At 57.2% G+C, this 24,859-nt stretch overlaps 1 pseudogene; it reads right to left on the minus strand.

The window, feature by feature from the left end:
• Positions 1 to 5,396: 5,396 nt before the first annotated feature.
• On the minus strand, positions 5,397 to 18,368 carry LOC140901060 (syntaxin-binding protein 2-like; annotated as a pseudogene).
• Between the last annotated feature and the right edge of the window lie 6,491 nt (positions 18,369 to 24,859).

Raw genomic sequence — 24,859 nt, forward strand, 5'->3', positions numbered from 1 at the left:
AAATTCATTTTAAGCCATAGGGTTTAAATTTAGTATTTAACATAGTGTTAAATATCAAAAATGCGTTTTTAATTTTTAAGGGGGGGGTCGCACTCAGAGGCTTGGTGTTCGAAAGGGGTCACCAACACAAAAAGTTTGAGAACCACTGGATTAGATCTACTGCATTTCCTTTGTCTAAAACCTCAGTTATCTTCGCAGAGAAACAGATCAGGTTGGCCTGGCAGGACCCACCGATTGTAAAACCAGGTGATATTTTATCCCAGTTACCGTTCACCTCTTTGTCCTTCATTACTTTCTCTCTCAAAATTTGTCCCAAGACCTGGCAGACAGTTGAGGTCAAATTAAAAGGCCTGTAGATACCTGGACCACGTTTTTTTCCATTTCTTAAAAATAGGAACTATATTAGCAATTCTCCACTCCCCCGCCCCGAGTTTACAGAGTCATCAGAAATCCTTGCTATTGGGCTTGCAATTCCATGTGCCAGTCCCCTTACTCTGCATGGATGGAGCTTATGGGGTGCTAGGGGCTGCAGTGAGTGGGGTGGGAGGACCCAGTAGGGGGCACTCGCCCCTTCTAGTCTGTGCCGGCCCCAGCATAGTGCTCAATTTGTGCTATTTTGGGGGTTGTAAATCTAAGCTCCTGAGCGCTTGTCACTAAGGAGCCCATGTGCAGTGCAGCCTGGTCATAGAATCATAGAATATCAGGGTTGGAAGGGAGCTCAGGAGGTCATCTAGTCCAACCCCCTGCTCAAAGCAGGGCCAATCCCCAATTTTTGCCCCAGATCCCTTAATGGCCCCCTCAAGGACTGAACTCACAACCCTGGGTTTAGCAGGCCAATGCTCAAACCACTGAGCTATCCCTCCCCCCTGGCTCCCTGGCCGAGATCCCCACGCTCTGTGCAGCACAGTGCAACTAGATGTGGGATTCTTCACTTGTTCTAATCTACTGTGCTGTGTGGCTGTTAAACAGCTGCTCCGTCCCACCCCAGAGGTGCCTGCATCTCAGTGCTGGGCAAAGGATCCCTGTATAAATAGCCCCTGTGCCCCACCCCAGAAGTGGCTACATCTCAACCCCAGGGATGAACTGAGTGACTGGAATACAAGTGACTCTAGTCCTGGGAGTGACCAGGGCTGCTGGGCCTCTTGCCAGGGAGGTGGGCAAGAGACTGGGGCCCTGAGGTGGTGCAAAGCCGGGGCCGAGATTCTTCTGGCCGTGGGAGCCCAGTGACTCAATCAGTGCCCTGCTCCCAGCCAGCCCTCCCCATTCACCGAGCCCTTCGTGCCAGCCATGTCACTCTGAGGCGCAGTAGGTGCCTCTCGATAGGTCACCTACAATCACACGGTTTCTTTTCGCTACCTCGACTGGGCAGCGGGTAATGAGAGGTGGATAACGGATTCTCCAGGCCAGGACTACAGACCTGCTCCCCGGCTGCGCCAGGGATGCCCCACTGGTCCCATCTCTGCCCCAAGAGCCTCCCCCTGCAGTCCCTGGCAGGGAAGGGATTGCCCCACTGCCAGCGCCCAGCAGGCCTATGTGTGACATGAGTTTGGGGGTCTCAACCCCGTCCCTAGGGGGATGGGTCCATGCTCTGACGGGGATTAGCTGACAGCCAAGGACTGGCCAAGAGTGCCCTCCCCGCCTTCTCGGGCAGGGCAAGGGGTGGAGTCCAGAGTGATCTGCTGTGGGGCCCAGGCCCTCAGTCTCTGGGGCTGGTAGCACTGCCCCAGCAATGAACTTCCCCCAGGGGCAGGGAGCAGCTGCCGGGTCCAAAGCATCCCAGCAAACACTGGCCATTCGGCACCAGCCAGGGGAAGGTCTCGCACCCAGGCCATTCTGGATCAGAAGCGTGTGTGGGGAGATGGGAGCTGAACACGGACCCCTCTCCAAACTCCCAGCAGCCCCCAGGGCCTCGTCCCTGCGATCCCTCTACCGCCATATGCACAGGGACCCTCAGCCACCCCCCCATAGGGCCCAACAGTGGGGAACCCAGCCCCTTACCTGGCTGGTCCCTCCCATGGCCTTGATGTTGGCCCCAGTTCAGCCCCGTTCCCCCACTCTGCAGGGCTCTGGAGAAGCCTCCACTGGCAGCTTTGCCGCTGGCGCTCTGTGGCAGCTCCTGCCGAGGCCCCAGGGCCCAGGCCGGGCAGCGCTGCCCTCCCAGGGGGCTCGTTAGCCAGGGCCATGCAGAAGCCTGGGGCCCAAAAGCCAACCATGGCTCCCCAGCCGGGAGCGGGTTTCCTTGACACCTGGGTACCCCAGGGGGCGAGATCCCAAAGAGCAGGAGGGAAAGATGCAGAAAGAGGAGAGCTGTGCCCGGGGCCGTGGAGCGGGGGGATGGGACAGAGCGACGTTTAAACCAGAGGGGCGGAGGGCGCACCCCCATCTTCCTCAGAGCCCTGGGCTGGTCTGTGCCCCCTGGCCCCAGGGGTGGGGGCTGGAAAGTGACTTGCCTTGCCCCAGAGTGCCAAGGCCACTGGCTGTACCGGAGAGACAGGGCAGCTGCAGGAAACCGCCCCCCTCCCCCCCCCCCCCCCCGAGCTGGGCTCCGTGGGGCCAGGATTCAGGCCTGGGGAGCTTTGGGCCTTGTGGAAGGGACTCCAGCACTGGGGAAAGGGCCAGCTCGACTGCCCCAGAGCCCAAGGCTTGCGTCACACCCCCATCCCCCACGCCAACGGCCCTGCCCTGAAGGGACCCATCTAGGGGCAGAGCAGAGCTCAGGCTCTAGTCCCAGCGTGCCAGTCCCACAGCCGGCAGGCAACGCGGGTGCTGTCCCAACAGGAACTGGACTGAGCCCCTCTCCACAGCCACCACCCACTGTCAGACACTGCTCCCCTGGGACAGATTCGAACCCGTGCCCCAGAGAGGAGAGACGCCCCCTACCCCCGCCAGCCCAGAATATTATTATTCATCTTACATAGCACTGTCCAGCAAAGCACTTCCCAAAGGAGGTCAGTGTCATCATCCCCACTGCACACGTGGGGAAACTGAGGCAGAGGGTAGGGAAGGGATTTGCTCAAGGTCACCCAGTGGCAGAGCCAGACATAGACCTCCAGTCTGCTGCATCCCAGTTCAGTGCTTTACCCACTAGGCCACACTGCCTCCCTTGAATCATAGAATCATAGAATATCAGGGTTGGAAGGGACCTCAGGAGGTCATTTAGTCCAACCCCCTGCTCAAAGCAGGACCAATCCCCACTTAAATCATCCCAGCCAGGGCTTTGTCAAGCCTGATCTTAAAAACTTCTAAGGAAGGAGATTCTACCACCTCCCTAGGTAACGCATTCCACTGTTTCACCACCCTCCTAGTGAAAAAGTTTTTCCTAATATCCAACTTAAACCTCCGCCACTGCAACTTGAGACCATTACTCCTTGTCCTGTCATCTTCTAAAAGAAGACTCTGTGGCCATAGCTCGGGAGCGGCTTTCCCTCCACGCACTGCCAGGGGAAGCCATGAGATGTTTAGTATTGTCTGTCCCAAGTGTGGGGAGGCACGAGCCACCCTGGGTCCCACACAGGTGCCTCTGTCCAGATGGCACGAAGGCCGAGTGGGCCCATCAGCTTTGGTGCCCCTCTTGCGCCCCAACATTCAGAAGTCACTAGTCAGGCCTCAAAATCATGAGATTTGCTTAAAAAATCACAAGATTTTAATATTTGTTTGCATTCTGGCGTGGCTGTGTTTGGGAGGTGCGAGGTCTGGGGCTTCTCCTCCACGCCGAGGGTGGGCACTTTATATAACGAAAACGAAGATTCTTCGTTACTGATCCCATTCCAACTCACCCACTGCTGAGCTCACCATGCAATGATGGGCGTTGGCAACGCTGGCCATTTAAGGGTTAAAGTGTGACAGGGTGTTGGTCTACCCTGGCACTAGAAGGGCAGCAGGAAGAGCAGCAGCCCCACAATTGAGCTGCCTTGGAAATTTGGGGGTGTGTGTGGAACCCTTATGTTTTCACCCCTTGCAAAAAATTTTCGAAAGCCAAAAATGTCTATGTGTGTGTGTGTGTGTGTGGTTTTTTTCATCCCGCTCCCTGGGCCCTCAGCCACCTGCCCCGCCCTGTGCCCTCCCTTCCCCTGCCTGTGAACAGCAGCAGAGACCTCGGCCAGCCTCTGGCAATGCACTTCATTGGCCCAGGCACATGCCCAGCAGGGCAGTAGCCGGGGGCAGGGCCAGCACTGACTTTGTGATAATGGGTGGGGGAGGGGCAGGGGCTCAGAGCTGCGAACAAACAAACTCTCCCCCTGCGCCCCCCACCCCCTGGAGGTCACTCCCAGTAAAGGAGGTCACTGCCTTTACCTGGGATCACTCCTGCCAGCGCTTGCCCCAGCACAGCCCGCCTGGCAGGCAAGAGGGAGAGGATCTCTAGGGCCCATGGGATTCAGGGGGTGAGGCTTGGCTCAGGGCTTGATCAGACCCAAGGGGGCTGGAGCTGGCTGCCTCAGATGGAGCTGGGGCTCCAGGTGCCCAGGGCGTGGCTCTGATACCCAGGGAAAGGCAGTGGGGAGGTGTCTGCACTGGGCAGGGGCATTTGATCCAGGCCCATCAGGTGGCGAGCCCGCTCTGCCCTGCTGCTAGGGTGACCAGACAGCAAGTGTGAAAAATAGGGACAAGGGGTGGGGGGTAATAAGAGCCTAGATAAGAAAAAGCTCCGAATATCAGGACTCTCCCTATAAAATCGGGACATCTGGTCACTCTACCTGCTCCTGACCAACCCTGGATGCGCCTCCTACGCAGTCCTGGCTCCACCCCCACTTACTTGGGCACTCTGACTGCAACTCCTGCTAGGACCCCTCCCCCCTTCGGGAGCCGAGGTCCCCACTGGGGGACAGGGCCAAGAGGCCAGGGTGCCAGGCTGTGATGAGAGGGGTGCAGGGACCAGGGCTGGGCCAGCACCCCAAGGCGGTGAATGGGGATGATATGGGGGCAGAAGGGGGGTTCTCTTTAATCCTTTGCAGACTGGACAGACACAGCTTGGGGCTCAGTGGCTGGGTCACAACCGCCCCAAAGCCAGATGGTGGTAGCAGCCTCTGCGTGCCCCGCATCACTAGCGGAGGGCTGACAGGAGTGGGAGCGGGAGGTGCTGTGCTTTGGGTCCCAGGCAGGGGAGGTAGGAATGGCTGAAGCTGGTAGATAATGGAGCCAGACTCTGCCCCTACCCCATCGGGAGCAGGGTGGCCACAGGGCACAAAGGGTGACAGCCCTAGAGGCTGTGCCAGAGGGAGGGAGCCTGGCCTGCCCTCTGCCCTAACAGCCAAGGAGTCATTCCCCCCACCCCCCCCAAGAACTGACACCGCAGCCAGGAGTAGGGGGGAAGGTGCCTTGTTGAGAAGAGGAGGTGGAGCTGGGGACAGCGAGCTGGAGCTGTGGGGGGCAGAGTCTCTGGGGGGAGGGGGCTGCCTCTAGGCCTCCTCGGGGTCCAGCTGGTTGAGGGTTTGGATGTCATCCAGGAAGCGCTTGGGGGTCAGGATGTGACTGGAACCTGGGGGAGAGAGAGGTGGTTGGCAGCGGTCGGCACAGTGGCGCGGGTATGAGGCTGGCATCACCATCACCCCCATTTTTGCAGCTGGACCCTGCTCTAGTGCAGGAGGGGAGGGACTCTCTCCTACCCCCTGTTGTTATACCAATAAAATAAAAACCAGCAGGATCTTATTAAAGGGAAAAGGCAAAATGCCACATTTATTGTAAATATAATAAAGAAATATAAAACTCACACTGTCCTATCGTTACTTATTCCTTACTTAATTATATATATATCTATATATTCATTCATTCATTCATTCATACCAGTTCTGCATAGGGGTTTATAGTTACCAGCCTAGAGGTTGCTCGTGACAGGGTACTGGCCAGGTAACCTGTACACGAGAGTGGAGCCGAGTCCATGTCAGATGCGCATCCGATGCTCCTGAAGGGTAGTGGCAGAACTGGAGACTCAAAGTTCTCAGTCCTTAGTGTCCATTTTTATAGGAATTTCTTCCTATGCCAGTCCGTGGAATTTGCTTTGTCATATTGTTAGTCATGACTGCTCCAGGACGGCTGTCAGGTGCTCATCAGCTTTCTTCATCCTTTGAATTGGTCGGGTGGATCCCAGTTTGCCCTCCGGTGGGGTTCTCTGGTTGTCTCCACCTGGCGTCTTCTTCGGCCAATCGATGTTAAATTCCTAGGCTGGCACTTCCCTGTTTATTCAAAACCCACCATTCATTCACATACATTCCTTACTTTAATAAAAAAAACACATTTCTCATTTCACCGAGTATTGTTATTTTATTTGAGACTCCCTGTCTCTTGACATTCCTTCGGTATTGCCTTTCTTTTATTATACAAAGGTGTTATTTATTTGAGACTCCCCGTTTTTTTAACATTCCTGATCCAAACTATAGAAGGTGGGAGTCTCTATGTGACATTTCTATGAGCGCCGCTCCAATTCGCGGTTCTTCATGGGTGTTACAAACAAGCATGTCAATCTCCATTACAAAGTATCCGTTTGCAAAGTAGAGCCAATTGAACATAAAGTGAAGGTAGTTAAAAAGCATGTCAATCTCCATTACAATCAATGGAAAGCGCCAATACAGAGAAAGCAGAGTCAATTAAGCCGTTTAGTTTTACAAGCGTCCATCTTAATAACAAGTGAGAAAGTATCAATTCAGAGTCAATATGAGCGGTTGGGTTTTCCAAGCGTCCATCTTAATAACAAGTGAGAGAAAGTATCAATTTAGAGAAAGCAAAGCCAATTGAGCGGTTTGCAAGGTACGGTTTGCAAGCTTTAATACAGAATTGTAAATCAATATTGCAGATTTACAATTATGTCAAAAAGAAGAATTATAAATGCAGATTTAATAAATATTATAAATCAATATTGCAGGTTTACAATTTCTTATGAACAGAATCACAAATATTGGAATATGCCTACACTGTGGCCTGGCACCGCACCCCTCGTGCCGCTGTACCCTGCACAGCCAGGCAAGAATCCACGTGCTGACAGTGTTCCTCACCCTTGGGTCTTCGAGGGGTGTGTGCAGGGGGTGAGCCATATCCCTATGGGAGTTACTGGGGGTGTCTGACTGGGCCCCCACACATGGTCCCTGGGCAATGAGAGGCCTGGGGAGCCAGCGGCCAGGAGATCAGGTGGCTAGATACAGGCCTTGTGGGACAAGCACATCTGTTCCCAGACCCCTGGGTGCGGGAGGACAGAGGGTAGCATGGGCCCCCTGTGGGTGCTGGGCAGGCAGTTTTAGGGTCTCCCCCACCCTGGGGGTCCCAACTGTCCCTGACCTGGGCATTCCAGCCACCCTTCCCCCCAGGACTCGCCCTACTCACCGATCACCACCTCCCACTTGCCCCTGGTGGCCGGGGTCAATTCGTAGGCGCAGCGCATCTCAGACATGGACACCCCACCCAGCACGTAGATGATGAGGCGCGGGCCCATCTGGTACTCAGTCGCTGGCTTGTTCTTGTGCCAATGCCTGAAGCGGGAGCTGGGGGAGAGAGGGGCAGTGTGGATACCAGGGGCTCGCTGAGGGAATGCCAGGTGTAGGGGTGGGCACTGCCCAAAGCGGGGGCTGGGGGGAGAGAGGGGCAGTGTGGATACTAGGGGCTCGCTGAGGGAATGCCGCATGGAAGGGCAGGGCCTGGAGGAGGATGGGAGGCAGAAGGGAGTAGGGGAGGGTGGCACCTGCCCTGGGCTGGGGGTGCTGTCTAAAGCTCGTCCAGTCCCTTTCCTCTATCCTGGACCCTGGTGTGTTGAGGGACTGCTGGGGCGTGGGGGACACGGTAAGAGGGGTCCAGGGCTCCAGGCTCTTGGGCACCCCCTCCCCTGCAGAGGACAGGGCCCTGGCCATGCACTCCCAGGCACAGAGGCTCCCACACCCTGGGGTGTGTGTGTCAGGGCTCTGCTGTCCACAGCCCAGCCAGGCTCAGCCTTACCTGACAGCAGCCTGGGAGCTGGTGGTAGGGACCGGGTCTGACACGAAGGGCCACAGACTCTTGTCCAGTTTGTCCTCAAGGATGTCCTGGCAGGGGAGGACAGATCAGCAGGGGCCAAGCAGCAGGAACCTCTGACCTGGTGGCCAAGCCAGGCCCCATTGGGGCGGAGGGGCTGAGATGGCTCCTCACTCAATGATTGACAGTCCCTGGGGGGGAGCAGCCTGGGGCCCACTTTCCAGGGTGGGGCATGGGGAGCCAGCAAAGAGCACGCTGACTCCTCCAGTGATGCCCCCAACTCTCCACATCCCCCTCAGCTGCTCAGTGCCCTGCTGTGACCTGCCTACCCATCCACCGTTATGGGGAGGGCAGAGACCTCCTGCAGCCGGATCCAGGGCCCCTCACTTGGGGTGGGGGAGGCAGGGGGCTGCCCTCAGTGCCCCTTCCCTGCTGCGGGCAGATCCAGGCCCTGCCTCTTGCTCCATGAGGTGTGTCCCAGCCACGCAGGGGGCCCAGGCTATGATACATCCTAATGCCACATAATAGGGGCTTTTACATTAGTCCGCTGCTTTGACTTGTACAGGGAAGCTTAAGGCCTGCCAAGCTGTGGCTGGCGCAGAAGGGGGCGCCCCTGATTGGATTATGCATGGGACTGAGGTTACTGCAACTACCTGCCCCAAAATCCCACAGGAGGAACCATCACAATGCTGGAACAGGGGCCTGGGAGCCTCCCACCTCTGATCTGCCAGGGACAGGAGCTCTGGTCGGGGGGTTAATTCTTGGCCTGGAGGAGCCCCAAGCCAGTAGGTTGAAGGCAACTAAGTGTGCCCCCCACCCCCTTGAGGAGTGCCCCACAGGACTGGGTGATGAGGGGCTCAGCCCCCAGTAAGGGTGGGGGGAAGGAGTGACCATGTCACCTTTCACAAGCTAAGCAGGTTTGGGCCCAGGCAGTGCTTGGATAGGAGACCTCTAAGGAAAAGCCACTGGGTGCTGGGAGGTGCGAGTGAGTCAGCAGAGGGTGCTCTATGACCCCAGGGAGTGGGCGGGGGGCTCTGCAGGGGGTGCTCTCCCCGGTCAGTCAGTGACCAGTACTGTGCTGCAGGAGTTCATCCTTTAGATGAACGTCACACAGCTGCTCCTCACTGGAGGTTAGACCAAGGACCCTGCCAGCCATTCAGATTCCAGTGCCAGTCACGACAGTGTGTTGCCTGGATCCTCTGCACTTCCAGCCCCACACACTGATCACCTCCTGCCCTAGACTCTTGGGCAGCGCTGCTGGGCGGCTGTTAACAGCTGCCTGCCACTCCTTAGGAAGAATTCAGCCCTGGTGAGGAACCCCTGTATATACTGCCCATACCCCACCCCAGAGCTGGCAGCATCTCAGCACCGGGTAAGACAACTCCCCTGCACTCGTGTCTATGATTTAAGACCCCTAAGGATGGCAGCAGGAGAGGACTCGCTGATGAGCCCCTCACATGGCTAGAGCCCTGCGCAGATACAAAAATGTGGATGTGCATCAGCCTGCGATCCACAAGCCGCCTTTTACCTGTATCCGCATCCACACCGGCAGCAGCTAGCGAGGGTGGGGAAGGGGTCTTGCAGGGAAGAGGCAGTGTGGAGGGGGCAGGGTCTCTAGGAGAAGGGGCAGCTTGGAGGGGGCGGGGTCTCGAGAAGGGGCAGTGTGGGGGCGGGGTCTTGAGGAGAAGGGGCAGTGTGGAGGGGGTGGGGGCTGGGGGGGGAAGGGGTTTCTCATCACGTGCCGCTCCTGGGGGGTCACGAGTGTACACGGCAGCAGCAGAGCATGTTGCATCACAGTGGGGTGGAGGGGTGGGGTGCCGGGGCCTCACCCTCTCCAATCCCAAATCCTGCTGCTCAGGAGCTGGTGGGGACACTGGTGCTGCTCGAGCTGCTGGACAGGAAGCCGCGCGGTGGGGCGAGTGGGTGCCGGACAGCCCCAACTCCGACGTGTTGCCTAGCCACTGGCTGTGGGCCGGCGGCCCCGAGTGCCCTGCGTCCCCCGGGCTGCCTGAGCCAGATGCCGCGGGCCAGGCGCTGCTGGGGAGTACAGCCCTGCACGGTTGTATCTGCAGCCAATCCACTATCCGCAGAAATGGGGCGCGGATATGCAGGGCTCTACACATGGCTGCCCCCAAACCACCCCCTTGGGCCCAGCCTGCCAGTTGTGACCCCAGTTCCCAAGGCCAGGAAGCAGATGGCCCGGTACCTCCATGATGTCCTTGAGCATGGGGATCCAGTGGGAGAGCTGGTAGCTGGACTCCAGCCGCGCTTTCCTCTTCGGTCGCAGCTGCCCGCTCTGGGGGAGGAAGGGAGAGGGGGTGAGAGGCAGCAGGGAGGAGGTGCGGGCTGGGAACGGGGGCAGACAGGGAGAGCGTGGCCTACCTGAGTCGCGCCAGCCAGGCTGGCAGGGGAGAGGCAGAGAAAACAGAATGGATCACTGAGTGAGAGAGAGAGAGAGAGAGAGAGACTGATGGGAGAACAGAGCTGCTTCCCCTCATTCGCCGCATGGCCACCCCAAGCAGTGGTCACCAGCTCCAGCTCGCTGGCGATCTGAGGTCCTGACTCCCAGTATCCTCTGCCAGGGCAGAAGAAGTCACCCCAGATGGGGAGTAACTCGGGGTCACCCTCCTATGGGGAGGGCGTCACCCCACTGTACAGGGACAGAGGCCACCTCTGTGCTGGGAGTAGGTCACTGCCATAGGGCGGCACCTCCAGGATGGCCTGGGCTCCCCTGTGCAGCACAGATCTGCCCCCTGGCATGAGTACAGCTGCTGGCCCCTGGCTCCAGTCCCTTACCCCAGGCGTGAGAGAGATGCCCAGGAACAGCATGTTGTGGATGATGTCTCTCTGCTGCTGGATGTTGGCATGCTGGATCAGCTTGGTGAGGTTCTCCTTGTCCACACCTGCACGGGGACAGACAGGTCAGCCCTAGCACCCCTGGGACGCACCCACAGCCCAGGCACACGAGTCCGTGGCCCCAGGAGTCCTAGTTCCCCGATCAAATCCTGAGATCCTGCTCTTCCCACCCCTCTCAGAGCTGGGGGTAAACCCAGGAGTCCTGGCTCCCAGGCCCCCTCTATCCCACTAGACCCCACTGCCCTCCCAGAGCTGAGCATAAAACCCAGGAGTCCTGGCTCCCAGAACCATCCGCTCTAACCCACTGAACCCCACACAGTTAATGATCGAATTTAGGTTCTTGCTGCTCCTCCCTCAACAGGTTCTCTCGGGCGCTGGGGTCAGGGGTCTCTCTAGTTCCCCCTGGCAGTGCAATGGGAGCCCCCGTCCCCCTGATCTGGGCTATTCCTATTCCTGCCTCTGCCACCTACTCCTGGCATGCTGCTCCATGCCTCAGTTTCCCCCGTGTAACATGGGGATAGTGCTTTCACCTGTGACAGGGAGGCTTGGCAAGAGCCTCAGGAATATCCCTGGGGGGACTCAACGGGAGTCACAGCAGCAGGGTGTGCACAGAGCAGGATTTTCCCTCCCCAGCGCCGCTATCAGCTCCTGAGAATAGCCCAGATCAGACTGGGGCTGCAGGCTGGAGCCAGCTCTGCTGCAGCAAGTAGCTCCGGTGGTTAACAAGCATGCTGTCAGTCTCTTCCCTGGGTAGATGGTTTGGGCAGCCAGGTGTGTGCCAGGCTCCCCTCTGGAGGCAGGCCTGTACTGCCAGCTGTGAGTTACAGAGCATCTGTGCCATGGGAGCCAGCTATCCCAGAGGGGGCCCCCCTGCCCGAGATTGGTAGCATTATCTCCCTTTTACAGATGTGGAAACTGAGGGGTAAATAGGGGAGGTGACTTGCCCAGAAGGGCTGTGGCCATTAATCCAGCCACACAGGGAATGCTATTGTTCTGCCAACCCCTCAGGATCTCCAAGGGGGTCTAGACCCCACCCCTCCCCCCGCCAGGATCTCCGAGCAGGTTCTAAATCACTCCTCCCTCCTTCTACTTCTCATGTGCTCCCCCGCGGCTCTGTCCCATGGCAAGGGCGTGGCCAGCACAGCTCGCTCACCTCTCCCATGCTGGGCTCGTATGCCTTGAACGCCTTGAGTTTGGCCAGCACAGCGTGCACCAAGTGGAAGTTATCTTCATGGTCCCTGCAGCAAAGACAAACCCTGTGGGTCAGAAACAGCTCCTCCCCCAGGGGCACATGCACTTCCTGTAGGAGGTAACCAGGTACCCTCGCCCTTTGGGCACACTCACTTCCTGTAGAGGATGGCTGGGTACTTCTCCATGGCACACTCACTTCCTATAGGGGATACCTGGGTACCCTTTCCCCTGGGCACACTCACTTCCTGTAGTGGATGGCTGGATACTCCTCCAGGGTTTCACACAATGTGGCAATCTGCTCTGCCAGATTCTCCATCTGCTTGTTCTTTTCGAAAAAGCGGTAGGGGCTGAACCAGTTGTGGAAGCTCTATGGCCTGTCCAGGGAGTACACCTTGGGGACAGGGGAGAGCAGAGATCAGACCCCAGTGCCAACTGCTTGCAGCCAGGCCAGCTGTGCCCCATAGACGCGCTGTTGGATCAGGCCAGCCTGGTGGAGCTGTAGCGAGCCCCTAGTGAGGAAGAGATCCCTTTGCCAGTGCCACTCCTGTTGTGGTAGAGGGATAGCGAGCCAGAGATTCATGTACCAGCCTGGGATGAAGATGCCCCAGGTTCAGGTCCTTACTTGGCTGCAGACTCCCAGGTGTCCTCAATGTTGGGGGAAGGGGCTTGGCGACGCTTCTCGTCTGGCGAAAGCCCCAGCATAGCCACGGGCAAACCCGGCATCAAGGCGCGTCTGCCGCTGTCGCTTATTTCACTGGCCGAACAGAACGAGCCATGGGGACAAACGTGCTTGGACACCAATAAATAGTATCGGCCCATGAAGGGTTTGCTGGCGCAACGGGACGGGTGAGCCAGCATAGCCTCCTGACGGACACTCAGCTTCTACCAGCCAAAGCTTCTCTTGGCACAGCTGGCACCGGTACCCCAGATGAAATCAGCTAGAGTGGCGAAAGGACTGCTTTGCCAGCGTAACGGCACCTACCCAGGGGCTCTGCCACCACAGCTGCATCAGTTACAGGGGGATTTTTTCTCTCATGTCCCCGTAACAAACCCATACCAACAAAGCTTTTGTATGTAGACCAGGCTCATGTCTCTCTGTGCCTCAGTTTCCCCATCAATGCAATGGGGCTGACACCCCAGTCCTGCCCCTCAGGGGCAGGAGGGGGGAAATCCACTGATGACACAAGGAGGGGATGGGGTGGTTGGGTAAAGGGCAGGCGTGTAGAGTATCGGGCTGTCTTGCAGGCCTAGTATAAACCACCAGTAAGAGCTGGTAAAGCCAGGGAGGCAGGGCCCTCCTCCCCCATACATCTACCATCCCCACCAGGTGCAAGCCAGCGATTCCAGGTCTCACAGGGTGTGAGCAGCCAGCTAGTCCCTGCTGCCCTGTGCTGGCGTCAAACCCGGGGCCCTAGAAGGGAAAGGTTCCCCCGCCAAGCCACATGAACCACTAAGGGTGGGGTGTCGTACGTCACCATCCGCCGCGCGGACCTGCTCCTCCAAAGCCCGGCCACCCCTCACCCGGCTCTCGTAAGGCAGGAAGGCCATGTTGATCTCCTTGAGGGTTTTGATGACCTTGGTGATCCGTGACTTCCTCAGCTCCTTGAACAGAGGCTCAGGACAGGCTGCAAGGCAGAGGCAGTGGGTGGGAGTGACAGGCACAGGGCTCAGGACCCCCAGCACAGCACCAGCCCCCACGGACGGGGCCAGACCGGGCACAGCAGGGGCAGTAGTGCTGCACGCCTGTGGGGAACCTGGGCGAGCCAGCAGGGCCACACAGGAGTCAACGATGAGTCCAGCCCCCCCCCCGAACCGGAGTCATGCCGGGTTCTTGCCTTCTGCAGCATCAGCAGCGAGGGGGAGCCACAATCTCTCCTACGCAGCCCCTGTCTCACACCCTGCCCTCAGCCCCCCGGCAGGGCTGAGTGACCAGAGTGTACAACATAGGATGATGCACAAGGAGGAACAGGGACTTGGGCTCCCCCTGCCGCTGTAATGGGGAGAAGCAGATCTGACCCTGACACACTGGGTATTCTGGTGCTGTCCCATCCCCCCACCGAGTTGGGACTGATGGAGCAATGCATGCTGGGAATGGTAGCCAGAGGCCGCCTTTCTGGGCACATGCTGCAGGTGTCTGTGAGCCGTGCTGGCTGGAGGCAGGCCCGTGGGGGAGAAGGGGGGGAAGGGATAGGTGGCGTCATAGAATCATAGAATATCAGGGTTGGAAGGGACCCCAGAAGGTCATCTAGTCCAACCCCCTGCTCGAAGCAGGACCAATTCCCAGTTAAATCATCTCAGCCAGGGCTTTGTCAAGCCTGACCTCATTCGGTCTGGCCTGCTGGGGCTGCATCCCCCTGCAGGAGGGCAGAGCATAATCAGGGTGCTGCGCACTGGCCTGCCGGCAGAGAGAGTCTCCCCCACCCCCAGGCTCCAGTGTGCCGCTGTCCAGGCTCCCAGCTGGGGGATCCCCCGACCCCCGATACTCACGGCTGAGGAAGAAGACGTGAACTGCCTTGTAGTTGAAGGTGGGGGTGCCCTGGGAGTCATTGATCAAAGCCTGCACCGACTGCAAAGGGGGAAGAAAGGGTGTGTCAGCACCTGCCGAGGCCCCTCCCTGCTGCTCAAATGGCCCAGCCCATGCCCAGCCCCTGGGGACTCAGGGCCTAGCATGATGCCATCAGGAGATGGGCTGGTTTTTACCCCCCTGGCTCTGGGCTCCCTCCCCACCTGGAGCAGGGCTTGTCCCCATGTGCCCGGGACATCCTTAGGGCCCAGTCATATCTCTCGCTGCCACAGAAGTGTCCATGCCCGGCCACAGATGGGGCCTGGCATTGCCTTGCTGCTGAACTAAGTGGGCTCTGAGCAGTGCCCAGGGAACAGCTGGCCGAGCAGCAATCCCAGGCAACTACCATCAGGGCCCCCTCCCTCCCCGGGCGCCATGCTGGGCACCTGCAGCTTCGCCACGCCAGCTAGCCTGGCAGGGTGTTTGGAACCTGTTCAGACCCCTCGACCAGCCATTGTGACAGGTGAGAACCTGGCTGCCCTGTCCCAAGCCCCAGGCCCCAGCTCGCAGTCCTCTCCTACAGCGCTCCCTCCGCGGGCAGCCCCTGCGGGTTCTGGGCTTCACCCTGCTCTGCCAGCGCCCCCTGCCCCTGGTCTCCCTCCACTCACCTTGCTGCTGCAGATGCAGGAGCCTCCTCCCCAACAGCCCCTGCTCCCTGAGCCTCTGCCTCATCGAGTCTCCTTCGCTTTGAGTCTCAGCTGAGGTCGCCTCTCTCCGCCTGCTGCACCTGCCCATCCAATCCCCACAGGATTGCACTGCGGAGAGGTCTGGGGGACAGTCTGTGCCTCACGTGGCAAAGAACATGAAGCCCAGCTCCGGGGAAGCAGCCTCCTAGGGAGCCCCTACTGGCCCCATTCCCATCCTGACGTTGTGCTGCGCACAGAGAAATGGAACGAGGGGAGTCTCCGTGTTCCCCTAGGAAAGCCCTGTAGGCCATTGGCCCAACATCTCCACCACCTTCCTGCCGTGCCGAATGCTCCCTCTGCCGCACCGGCCTAACCCGCTGCTCCACATCCCCCAGCCCAGTCCATGCCGGGGGCTCAATAACCTGCCTGGCCAATGGTGCATACTGCCCCATGCTTGACACTCTCCTGCTCCTCCTCCCACCCAGGCTGATTCACTGGTCCCAGTGGTCTGATCCGGTGTGTGTGTGGGGGGGAGATATGGGGCTAGCTGGACAAGCTGGGTCTGATCCAGCGCGGTGGGAAGGCAGACATACCCAAGCCTAGCTGGGGACGGATGATGGGCTAGACAGAGCAGGGATCTGATCCAGCCTGGAAAAGCTCAGGTTCCTAATGAATCTCAAGAGGCTGGAGGGGGAGGAGCATGATATATGGATACAGCATATCCCCAGGGGGACACCAGGGCAACAGGTTCGGCCTGCTTACCTTCCATTCTCTTTCCTTCTTCACGAGGACAACGCTGAGGATCTCTGCGAGGGAAAGAGACGGGGATTAGTGGTGGGGCTCAGACGGGACGGCTGTGCCCTGAGCCAAGACCCACTGGCTGGTGGAAGGACGCCTCGGGGAAGTGGCTCAGAGGCTGCTTTCAGGCCAGATAGTGTTGTGCTCCTAGCAGAGCCCCCAGTCAGCGATCGTGGTGGGGTGACAGGCTAGATGGGCCATGGGTCTGATCCCCCTTCCTTTCTGCCAGGCTGGATACGAGCACAGCTGAACTAAGGATCTGGCCCCGTGCAGGAAGAAAACAGATCCTGTCCAGCACCTCTTGACTGGAGGGGATCCAGGGACCCTCACTGTGTATGGGGGACAGCAACACAACAAAGACTTCAAATTCTGAGTCCTGCACATAGAACCCCTCCAAGGCATGCCCCACTCAGGGAACTGCTGGCCTGTCTCTTGGGCACCTTCCACAGCCCAGCTAAGCAATTAGATAGTCAGCTCTTCGGGCCAAGCACCATCTTTTTGTTGGTGATGACTGGCGCTCCTGGGAACCCTGTAATACACCTAATGAATAATGTACAACGCCTTGCAAAATGGGGCCTTGGTCCATGACTGGGACTCCTGGGTGCTACCATAATACATCTGTTTGTTTTACCCCTACGAAGCACCTGATTCTGGCTGGCCCCGTAGGGCAATAGCCCCGAGACCCTGACCTGTGCTCTCACTCTCACTCCCACTCCCGGTAGCTGGTGTGCGTGAGTGCACTGCCCAACACACTATGTTTCCCCCATAACTCAAGCAATGCCTCTCCCTACCCCACCTCTAGCCCATCAGGACTTGGCTGCTTGGTCCTAATGAGGCTCCAGGGGCTATTCTGCACCAGGACGCGCTGGCCTCCCTGCTGCTTTCCTGCAGTCCTTTACACCTGCGGCATGCGGACGCCCCGTTCACTGGGGCACGTGGGGCTCGAGTGCACGGTAAGGGGCTGGCAGCACAGACTGGATCTAGACATGGCGAAGGCAGACACAAACCTGCTTTCTCCACGCATTTCGACCCTGAACTGCAGCTACACCCCCCCCTCCCCACGCCAGCCCTGGACTGCCCCCACCAGCTGTGCCAGTGCCCCTCACTACTGACTGGAGCCCTTGCTATCCCAGCCCTGGCTCCCACCCACTCCCAGCTCCGCCAGTGCCCCTCACTCCTGTCCACAGCCCCCTGCTATGCCAGCCCTGGTCTGTCCCCCACCAGCTCTGCCTCACTCCTGACCTGCAGCTATTCCAGTCCTGGGATCCCTGCCTCACGGCTCTGCAGATGCCCCTCACTCCTGACTGCAGCCCCCTGCTATCCCAGCCCTTTGCTTACCCCCCCCCATTCCCAGCTCCACCAGTGCCCCTCACTCCTGACCCGCAGCTATTCCAGTCCTGGGTTCCCCCCCTCACAGCTCTCAGATGCCCTTCACTCCTGACCCGCAGCCCCCTGCTATTCCTGTTCAGAGACCCCTCTTGAACCAGGGCAGTATGGCCCACCCCAAGTATTCAGAAGTCACATGTCAGGCCCTCCTAATTGTGCGATTTAGTGAGGAAAAGCTAAGAGAAGAGCTAAGGGTTATTAGCACCACCGGCCGTCCTGAGCTGTGGGCCACTTTTGCTCTGTCCCAGTTCTGGGGGCAACCATGGAACATCAGAACTGAATCCACTTTGCAAGGGTCTTTTAAACCCCAGGTCTGTGGTCTGGATTTAGCCACAGGCCCCGTCCACTGCAGCCTGGGCTGGAGATTCAGCAGTGGGTTGGGCTTCTGAAGTAACAGAAGTGGGTTGGGCTTCTGAAGTGTAAGGCTTTACCTTGATCTCTCCTACATTACAGCTATAGCCTACGCCAGCTCTGTGTTGGGGCCGGGCAGAAGTGTACTGCTTTACTATGTTACGAAGTGGCTATGACGTCATTTTTCTCCTTGCGCACAGCCGTTACCCGTTCTGACAGGCTGTTTATAATGCTAACTTTACTAGTTTTCAGAGGTTGTCGGGGGGGGTGGGGAGTGTGCAAGGTGGAAGTTTCGCCTAGTGCACAAAATATCCTTGCACTGGCCCTGGTGGGAGTCATCCTGATGGAAAGAGATGACGACGATGACGCCCCCACAAAATGCAGCTCCTATGGGAGGGGGCAGCCCTTGGGGGTGGGGCAGACAGCCTCCTCCCCTTCCTGGTGTGTGACAGGCAGGCGGGGGGGAGCTCTCTGCTCCGACTGACTCCTAATCCTCCCCGAGGGTGAGACACACCCAGGAGCACCCCTCCCAGGGCTCCCCAACTGGGCCCTGCCCCCCCAGACCCACACCCAACCAGACCCTGCCCCCGACCGGCTCCACACTCAGACCCCCCGGCTCCGCACTCACTCTTGCGCACCACCGCCTTCAGTCCGGACGGGGCCATCTCCGCCTCTTGCCACGTCCCCTCGAGCCCTGTGGGTAGAAGTAGGACTCAGCTGTGTGCGGGGTGGGGCTGGAGTCAGGACTCCTGGGTCCTGCCCCGGCTCTGCTCCTGTCCTTGGGCACGCCCTGGCCTCTCCCTGCCATGCTCTGGGGAGTGTCTGTGACGCTGGACGACGGCCCCTAGTGACGCTGAAATCAGTCACTGGTGGATGGGCCCGGCCCCCCCTTGTGTCACTGATGGACGGGCCCAGCCCCCCCAGTGACTGATTTCAGTATAAAGCAACTGGGGTGCTGGCGGGTCGATGTCTGCAAGGCTGAAGACGGCCGAACGCCGCAGCCCCCCACTTCTGGCGCTGCGAGGGCTGGGCCTGGGCACCAAGGGGCGGGCGCCCAGTGACAGGGCCACGCAGGTCCCCACTGAACCCCCACCTGGTCATGTGGGGCGCAGAGGGAGGCGGGGGCCTCGGGCAGGGTTAAAGCGAGGACTGGGTTGGGGTAGTGGGGCCTCAGCCCACTCCAGTCAGGGCCCCCCAGTGAGCTGCAAGTCCCCCCTCCAACCAGTGTCCCCCCCTCAGCAGTGCCCCTCGCCCCCCCCTCCACGCACCTCCCCCCTCGGTCAGGCCCCTCGCCCACCTGCACCCAGCCCCCCTCAGCCAGGCCCCGTGTTGTACCCAGGAACAGGAGCAGGTCGAATGGACCTGGCTTTGCTAAAACTTTTTGTGTAGCCTGTTGGTGTACCCCCGGAAGACCTCTGCGTACCCCCAGGGGCACCCGTAACCCTGGTTGAGAACCACTGGGTTAGAGAAACGTGTGTGTGTGTGTGTGTGTCTAGGAATCAGGACTCCTGGGGTCTATCCTGACTGCGAGCGGAGTGGGGTCTAATGGTTAGAGCAGAGAGCTGGCAGGTAGGATTCCTGGGTTCTAGTCCAGGCGATGCAACTGATTCATTCTGTGACATGGTTTGTTCTGCCTTGTCCTCCTGTGACATGTGGAGCGCAAAGACCTGCCCCAGCCCTTCCCTTCCGGCTGGGTGGTGCAGGAATTAATGTCCATAGAGCCTGGGCTCTAAGATCCTGGAGCAAAGCATCCTGGAGAAGGAATTAGTTCCCCAAGCTTGACTGGCTCCCTGCCCCATCCCTCCCTCCATTAATCAGAACGAATCCCTCATGGCAGAGCTGTTGTCTGGTTACCCGCAGTGCAGACCCAATTTATTGTGTCCTGGCTGCTGTTCAGCTCAGGTTAACAGCATGGTCTGTTTCTGTGAACTCCCCCAGAGCTTTCGAATGGAAGTGAGAGTCTTCTTCACATCCTGCTCTAAACTGTGAGTAGTGTCGCTCTGTGGCTGTTGAACAGCTGCTGCATTCCTACCCCAGAGGTGGCATCATTTCAGTGCTGGGTGGGTGATCCCTGTGTAGTGTTGTTGAGTGCTGTTGCACATCAGCTATGCTCCATCCAGAGCTGTCTGCATTTCAATGCCAGGTGAGTGATCCCTGTATTGTGATGTGGGGGGGGGAGGGATAGCTCAGTGGTTTGAGCATTGACCTGCTAAACCTAGGGTTGTGAGTTCAATCCTTGAGGGGGAGCCATTTAGGGATCTGGGGCAAAAACTGGGGATTGTCCCTGCTTTGAGCAGGGGGTTGGACTAGATGATCTCCTGAGGTCCCTTCCAACCCTCATGTTCTATGATACGCTGCTGCGCTCCACCCCAGAGGTATTTGTATTTCAGTGCTGGGCGAGCAATCCATGTGTTGTTATGCAGCTACTACGCTCCACTCCAGAAGTGGATGCAATTCAGTGCAGGGTGAATGAAAGTCCATGTCTCATTTTGCAAAGCATGGGTTCTCCAAGCAAGGGTGCTGTCTGTCCCATGTTCCTGCTCAATAGACTCTGGATTCTTAGCATCAGCGGAGCTACATTTTGAGCCGTGGTGGAACCAGGAGGCGGCTGGGTCATTGGTGGTTCCACCTTCAGTTATACCTATTGGCTTGAAAAGGCGCCACACGTATACCTAATGGCTGGTGAGGGGGGCAGTTGCCCCCCAGCCCACTATTAGCTCTGCCACTGATTCTTTTTAAATGTTCATTGCGCTGCTTCCACCAGCCACTTTGATTTCATTTCGTTTTACAGACCCAAGCAAAATGCAAGCGGCAACCTGGCCAGAAGCAGATCCGTGTAATTGAACAGACTCATCCAATTACTGAGCCTTCCCAGAGCCAGGTGCTGCCCTCACGATACATCAAACCTAGAGGACCTGCTAGGCTCCCAGTAGATGTAGCCTAGAGCCAAACGCAGGCCAGGCAATGTGGCTTCGCCCATGGAGTTCAGGTCCAGGGATTCAGTAGGGAGTAAATGGCCAGCACTGGATGCTTCAGGTTTTGGTGCCCACCCAGAGACGGCTGGGGCTGATTTTCAATTACACACCTGTGGCTGGCCCAGGCCAGCTGACTCCAGCTCCCGGGGCTCGGGCTAAGGGGCTGTTTAGCTGCGGTGTAGCCTTTGGGGCTCAGGCTGGAGCTTCGACTCTAGGACGATGCGAGGTGGGAGGTTCCCAGAGCTCGGGCTCCAGCCCAAGCCAGAACGTCTGCACCACAAATAAACAGCTGCTCAGCTCGAGCCCTGTGAGCCGGAGTCAGGTGGCCCGGGCCAGCCGTGGGCATGTAACTGCAGTGTAGACACACCCTAAGTGCCCACAAGCCCCCTGGGAGCTGCGGGTATTTAGCACCTCTGAAATCTAGGCCCCCGGTGTCTCAAAGTTAGGGGCCATTCAAAATCTTCTTGCCAGTGTCTTCCTCCACCCCCCACTGCTCCTCGAACGTTCCTGTTAACTGCTGGAAATGGCCCACCTTGATTATCACTACAAAAGGTTTTCTCCCCGCCCCGCTCTCCTGCTGGTAATAGCTCATCTTAAGTGATCCCTCTCCTTACAGTGTATATGATATCACCCATTTTTTCATGTTCTGGGTGTATATAAATCTCCTCACTGTATTTTCCACTGAATGCATCCGATAAAGTGAGCTGTAGCTCACGAAAGCTTATGCTCAGATAAATTGGTTAGTCTCTAAGGGTATGTCTACACTACGAAATTAGGTCGAATTTATAGAAGTCGGTTTTGTGGAAAGCGTTTTTATATAGTTGATTGTGTGTGTCCCCACACAAATGCTCTAAGTGCATGTAGTCGGTGGAATGTGTCCACAGTACCGAGGCAACCGTCGACTTCCGGAGCATTGCACTGTGGGTGGCTATCCCACAGTTCCCGCAGTCTCTGCCGCCCATTTGAATTCTGGGTAGAAATCCCAGTGCCTGATGGGGCTAAAACATTGTCGCGGGTGGTTCTGGGTACATATCGTCAGGCCCCCGTTCCCTCCCTCCCTCCAGGAAAGCAAGGGCAGACAATCGTTTTGCGCCTTTTTTCTTGAGTTACCTGTGCAGACGCCATACCACGGCAAGCATGGAGCCCGCTCAGATCACTTTGGCAATTAGGAGCACATTAAACACCACACGCCTTATCCAGCAGTATATGCAGCACCAGAACCTGGCAAAGCGATACTGGACAAGTAGGCAACGTCAGCGTGGTGACATGAGTGATGAGGACATGGACACAGACTTCTCTCAAAGCACGGGCCCCGGCAATGTGGGCATCATGGTGCTAATGGGGCAGGTTCATGCGGTAGAATGCTGATTCTGGGCCTGAGAAACAAGCACAGACTGGTGGGACTGCATAGTGTTGCAGGTCTGGGATGATTCCCAGGGGTTGCGAAACTTTCGCATGCGTAAGGGCACTTTCATGGAACTTTGTGACTTGCTTTCCCCTGCTCTGAGGCACAAGAATACCAAGATGAGAGCAGCCCACACAGTTGAGAAGCAAGTGGCAATAGCCCTGTGGAAGCTTGCAACGCCAGACAGCTACCGGTCAGTCGGGAATCAATTTGGAGTGGGCAAATCTACCGTGGGGGCTGCTGGGATGCAAGTAGCCAACACAATCAAAGATCTGCTGATATCAAGGGTAGTGACCCTGGGAAATGTGCAGGTCATAGTGGATGGTTTTGCTGCAATGGGATTCCCTAACTGTGGTGGGGCCGTAGACGGAACCCATATCCCTATCTTGGCACCAGAGCACGAAGCCGGCGAGTACATAAACCACAAGGGGTACTTTTCAATAGTGCTGCAAGCACTGGTGGATCACAAGGGACGTTTCACCAACACCAACGTGGGATGGCCGGGAAAGGTACACGACACTCGCATCTTCAGGAACTCTGGTCTGTTTCAAAAGCTGCAGGAAGGGACTTTATTCCCAGACCAGAAAATAACTGTTGGGGCTTCATCGTGTGGACGGGTGCAGGGTTAAATCGATTTAACGCTGCTAAATTTGACCTCAACTCCTAGTGTGGACCAGGGCCTAGTGTGGTTGCAGTTCTACATCTTTATACCCGTGGAGCTTATTCCGCTTCTCCTATAGGAATAGCGATCCCAGGACTAGCACTCCTATACCAGCATAACTGCCTCAACACGAGGGTGCCTCACTTTAACTGTACTGGTCTAGCCAGTGGCTCAACCCTTCTATTTGATGCCTGGGCTTCTGACTCTGAAAACATGGTCGTCATCTTCTGTAACCTTGACATAACGCAAGCATAGCATGTGACATTACAGCAGGAGCTGCTGTTTATAAATGTAGTACCTTCCCCGCCAGTACTGTTGTCATTCCTGACTCACTCTCTCTCTCTCTCTCTCTTTTCAGGCTCTCTGTGAGGCTCTTGCTATGGGAAGGAGCAGCCTGGAGAAGAGCTGAAGCTTTCAAACTTCGTCAATATTTTTAAACTTGTAGATTCCCTACCATTGGGGTGTTGGGGTGTCCAGGTGGAAGGGGTGTCAGGGTGGAAGGACTGTCTAGCCTGTGTTATACAAGAAGTCAGACTTGATGGTCCAATGTCCCATTAAATTCTGCGAAATTATGTAACTGGAAAATGGCCCTTCCTGAGACCCTGCACTGGCCTCACCCGGCATCTCGCCAAGCCCAGACCGGCTGTATGTTCGCAGGCACGTTTCTTCCAAACCAGAAGTGGGAAACGTGATAGGCTGTGAGGCCAAGGCCAAGGGAACCATCGAGAGCTCAGCAGGGCTGGACGACCCTCAGGGCTTCGGGAAGAGAGGAAGGAGCAAACCCCTCCCTTATTAGGGAAAATGAGGGCCAGTGAAACATGCCCAGGGCTAGGGAATATAAACGCCAACTCAGGAAAGGTAAGGACACCATGAGGCAGGGTCTGATCCTGTGCAAGGAAGAGCTCTGCTCCAGGAACACAGCCTGTCTCGGTGAGTAGAGCAGTGCCATCAGCCTGTCTCGCAGTCAGGCAGTGCCCAGCCTCCAGATATGAGCTACAGACAACTCAGAGTCCTGGCAGCAAAGCTGAGAGAGAGCATCTCTCTCAACCCCTGTCCTGCGCTGCTCTCCAGATCCCCTCAGACACTGACGTTCCTCCTCTCCCATCTCAGCCAAATCCCAGGGGAATCTGTGCTCGGGGCCAGGCTGGGACAGAATCTGTCCTGCAGCTTTTGAGTCATGGGCACAAATCCACTTTCTGCTTAAAAAAGAATTCCAACTTTTCAGTGGCTGGGGCTGAGTCCCAAAGAGCTGAGCAGAAGGGCTGTGAGTTGCAGGCAGGTGGAGATGCTGAAGTGCTGCGAGCCCCAGACCCGGCGCAGACGCTGAAGGGCTGCGAGCCCTGGGCCCAGCCTAGAGGCTGAAGTGTTGCGAGCCCTAGGCCCAGCCTAGAGGGTGAAGGGCTGCGTGTCCCGGGCCCAGCCTAGAGGCTGAAGGGCTGCGAGCCCCGGGCCTGGTGCAGCTGTTGAAGGGCTGTGATCCTTGGGCCTGTTGCAGCCAGACATCCTGGGCCCTTTCCAGTGTATCAGCTGGGGGAGAGAAGAGGGGGTGCCACCTCAGTTTGGAAGGGAATTTGTTATTCAAAAGTATCTGCTCAAGATGAAGCAGTCATTGGATTAGGGTTGTTGGCTTGAGCTGCACAGCCTCAATTCTCCCTTCCTTTCTCCATCATCCCCAGGGCTACTGGCTCCGGCGTTGTCTCAAAATTAGGCAAATCATAGATTCATAGATTCCAGTGACAGAAGGGATCATCTAGTCTGGTCTTCTGGATAGCACAGGCCAGAGAGCTTCCCAAAAATAATCCCTAGAGCAGATCTTGTCGGAAAACACCCAATCTGGATTTTAAAATGGTCAGTGATGGAGAATCCATCACAATCCTTGGTAAATTATTCCAATGGTTAATTACCCTCACTGTCAATCATTTACACCTTTTTTCCAGTCTGAATTTGTTTAGCTTCAACTTCCATGTTATACCAATCGCCGGTAGATTGAAGAGCCCATTATTAAATATTTGTTCCCCATGTAGGTACTTGGAGACTGTAATCAAATCAACCCTTAACCTTCTCTTTGTTAAGATAAATAGATTGAGCTTCTTGCCTGCATCGCTATAAGTCATG

Source organism: Lepidochelys kempii, chromosome 20 (genome assembly GCF_965140265.1).
Source record: "Lepidochelys kempii isolate rLepKem1 chromosome 20, rLepKem1.hap2, whole genome shotgun sequence".
Lineage (NCBI taxonomy): Eukaryota > Metazoa > Chordata > Testudines > Cheloniidae > Lepidochelys > Lepidochelys kempii.